This window comes from Nicotiana attenuata, unplaced genomic scaffold (genome assembly GCF_001879085.1).
Source record: "Nicotiana attenuata strain UT unplaced genomic scaffold, NIATTr2, whole genome shotgun sequence".
Lineage (NCBI taxonomy): Eukaryota > Viridiplantae > Streptophyta > Magnoliopsida > Solanales > Solanaceae > Nicotiana > Nicotiana attenuata.
This window is the reverse complement of record NW_017671834.1, coordinates 56,870-61,217: the sequence shown is the minus strand read 5'-3', so window position 1 is coordinate 61,217 and position 4,348 is coordinate 56,870.

The following is a 4,348-nucleotide window of genomic DNA, read 5'->3' as shown; positions in this document are numbered from 1 at the left end:
GTCAGTGCGAGGGTTCGTGATTTCATTAATTTGGACCCTCCGGTATTCACTGGGGCAGATCCAAATGAAGACCCTCAAGTATTTATCGATAGAATGCAGAGGACTTTGAGGGTAATAAAGGCCACTACGATTGAGTCAGTTGAGCTAGCTTCCTATAGACTTCAGGATGTTGTAGTTAATTGGTACGAGTCTTTGAAGTTGTCCAGAGGTGAGGATGCCCCTCCAGCAGTATGGCAGGAGTTTACAGAAGCTTTTCTTCGTGATTATCTGCCACCAGAGCTTAGGCGGGCCAGAGTTGATAGATTCTTGAACCTTCGGCAAGGTAACATGAGTGTTCGGGAGTACAATCTTCAGTTTGATTCGTTGGCTAGGTATGCTCCCACTATTGTATCTAAGATGGAGGATCGGGTTCACCGGTTCGTGATGGGGTTAGAGCCGCACTTACTTAACGATTGTATGTCGGTGTCACTTCAGCCAGACATGGATATTTTTCGTATTCAGGTGTAGAGGAGCGCAAGCAGAAACAGAGGGCCGATCGTGAGCATGATAGGGCCCAGAATAAGAGAGCGAGGTCTTCGGGTACATCTGGTGAGTTTCGAGGAGGTCAGAGACAACAGTACCCGAGGTATCCATCCCAGCCATCGGCTAGCGCACCCCCTCAGTTTGGCGGTAAGAGATTTGATCGTTCCACATATTCAGGGCCTAGTCAGAATTCTAGGGCCTCAGGTTCTCAGAATAGGGGTGAGTCAAGTAAGATGAGGCCGCCCTTGCCACGATGTGCTCAGTGTGGTAAGCAGCATGCCGAGCAGTGCCGTATGGGATTGGGTATTTGTTATACTTGTGGTTATTCGGGCCACGTTATGAGGGATTGTCCGACGAGAGGTGATGCAAACATAGCTCAGCCAGCGGGATCTGTAGCTGGTTCATCATCATCAGTACGCCCCCTTGGGCAAGGTTCACAAGCACTAATGAGTCGTGGTATAGGCAGAGGCGAAGTATCTAGCTCGAGTGGTCCTCAGAACCGCATTTATGCGTTGGCAGGGCGACAAGATCAGGAGTCATCGCCTGATGTTGTTACAGGTATATTATCAGTCTCCTCATATGATGTATATGCACTGATTGACCCAGGTTCCACCTTATCATATGTTAGTCCGTTGGTTACTAGTAAGTTTGGAATAAAACCTGAATTGGTTAAACCTTTCGAGGTGTCTAAACCTGTTGGGGACTTAGTGATAGCTAAGCGAGTATATAGGGGTTGTATAACAGTAGTTCATAGTCGATCTACCGTAGCGGACCTAATCGAGCTAGATATGGTAGAATTTGATGTTATAACGCGTATGGATTGGTTGGCTTCTTGTCATGCCAACGCTAATTGTAGATCAAAGATAGTGATGTGATTCTTCAAGTTAACAAAGAACCAACCGACCAGGAACAAGATCTTGAAACGAAAATGTGGTTTGTGCGCCGGTTTCAAGAAACAGCATATCTCAAGCTTTAGGACTCGGAATCTGATGATTCAAATATGAGATGAAAGCTGACAATCTAAACTATAAGAAAGACTATTTACTTGTTCAAAACAAGTAAATATTGATGATGTACCTGTTCAAGAAAAGTTATGATCCTATGATAACAAAAAAAACGAATTTAGATCAAGAAATGTGTTCTTGAATGATCAAGAACTATAAGATTCCTAAAGTCACAACTTGGAATCAATTAACGTGATAAAGAAACACCACACGCAAGTGAAAACAAGATAAAGACTATCACCACCTTGCTTGGAACCAAAAACAAGGATAAAGAAGACAAAATAGAGAAAAACACTCTATTGCAAACTAGGGTAAAGCTCAAAAACGTGAATTTTTTTTTCTACAAGGCAAGAGAACCCTTTATATAGGCCTAGAGTCTTTTCTTTGATGACTACAATTCCTACTCTAATAAGGAAATAAAATAACTAAAGACAAGGAAAGTAAAATCCTATTCTACAAGAAAAAGAAACTAGAATCCTACCAAAAGAAAAATCCTTATTCTAAAAGGAATAAAATAAATCCTATTTTAAGAAGGGAAGAATCTTGGCTTCTTGATATCAATCTTGCGCTTCTTGAAAATAATTCCATATGTTTGTACTTGAGCTCTAAAACATTATCTTGGCCAAATTTAATAAAACTTTAACATAGATTCTTCTTTTACATTATTCTCACCTGATTGAGAAAGACTCGTCCTCGAGTCTAAAGGCTGCACAAATGGCACAAGATTGGCAATTTCCATGATTTGATTGAACTCATATTCACCAGGCTCTAAGTTGCATTTTTCTAACTTGTCAAAGAGCTTCATCTTATTGTAACAAAGCTTAGCATGTGGCCGAACTAAATCCCACTTTCTCAATTGTAACTTTGTACCAATTTTTCTGCAATAAATCCTCCTAAATAGATTTTCAAACACTAATCCATAATTATAAGTTGTTTTCTTTTTATCTTCAGGAATCTTGAACTTCTCCATGTCAATGTGGTGCTTATGGGATATGGCAAAAAAAGTCGATTTAGTACCACAAAACCCCTTAGAAGAGTCAAATTCAAGTACCTCTAGATCTATCTTGAAAATCGAAGTATATCTTCTTGAGAATTCATCAGCAACAACGCTCTCATATTTAACTAGATCATATCCATTGATGGAATTTGTTTTGAGATCACTTGTTCCAACATATTCTTGAAAATATTCATCCTTTGGGCGCAAGAAAAAAACTGGAACAAAATATGAGCTCAAACCTCCATTATGTACTCCTTTGTAAGCAACCCTTCCTCTCGTATTTGCAAAAATTCATGGACTTTTGGATTAATGCAATTTGTTGTCTTCGTTTGGAAGGACAGAATCAACAATCAAATCAATATTATGTTGATCATCTCTATTAGGTGTGTCACGACCCAATTCCCATACCCGGTCGTGATGGCGCCTCTCGTGAAGACAAGGCCAGCCAACTAACCCAAATCCTTTCACTAACAATTATTAAACATAAATGAATAGAAGATACAACTTAATGGCATTAGAAACTATTAATTACTACCCGACCGGGGTGTCACAAGTCACGAGCATCTAAGGAAACCTTAACACAACTACAGGCCAATAAATATATACAAGTAAAATTTCTGAAAAACAAAGACAACATCCGGTGCCGCGAACGCTGGCGGTCACCTTGCTCAGCTACAATAACAATACCTTCAATCCGCTAATAACCCACTACCGGGTGAACGATACCTGCAACTGCACGCGAGGTGTAGGGAGTAAAGTGAGTACTTCCAACTCAGTGAGTAATAAACATATATAATGTATGAAAGTAAGAAATTCCGAAATATTACAATTTAAAGCTATAATCAGCGATTCAGCACATAAAACGGTGGAACAACAACAATACCAAGACAAATAAGACAAATAGGTATAAATGCATGAATGCAATGCAATGCACATGACCGCTGCGGCGCGCAGCCCGATCCATTTGGGTACCCGCGCTCACTGTGGGGGTTCAGACTCCGGAGGGGCTCCGTACAGCCCGAAGCGCAATATCATCGTAGCATTCGCTGCGGCGTGCGAGCCCGATCCACACTCAGTCCAGATATATATATGCATGCAAGCCACTCGGGCACAGTCAAATTGTTCATTTTAGTTTCAATTATTAGGAATTATAGAGCTAAGTGTTTAAACCTTTATTTATCTACTAAACATTTCGAGGCAGTGTCTAACTCAGGACTGATATCATGAAATATGCTAAGCATCGTGGAAGCAGTGATAAGGATCCCTGAAGGATGCACATGATAGGCACAAAGCCCCAAACATATTCATAAAATCCAAGTAGGATGATTACCAAACAATTTCTAGTCAAGAACACAGTACTAACATCAATCGGAACGGACTAGGTCACAATCCCCAGTCACAATCGACCCCGCACTCGTCATAGAGTACGTGTCTCGCCTCAATATAGCGTCACAATGTGATATACCGGGGTTTCAAACCCTCAGGTCATCATCTACATCTATTACTCACCTCAAGCCGGCCACGAGTCTAGCTCGCTATGCCTTTGCCTTTCGAATCAACCTCTTCGCACGCCGAATCTGATTAAAACCACAACGAATACATTACAATAGGCTAAAGAAACATAACCCAATCGAAAAGACTCGAAAAACACCAAAATTCACTAAGTTGGCAAAACACGAGCCCCGGGCCCACTTCTCGAAAAATTACGAAATTTACATCACTGGATTCCTCGTCTCGCCATGAGTCTACACATACCAATTTTACCAAAATCGGAGTTCAAATGCCCTTTCAAAATCCGTTTTTACATCACAACTTTTCAAGCCCT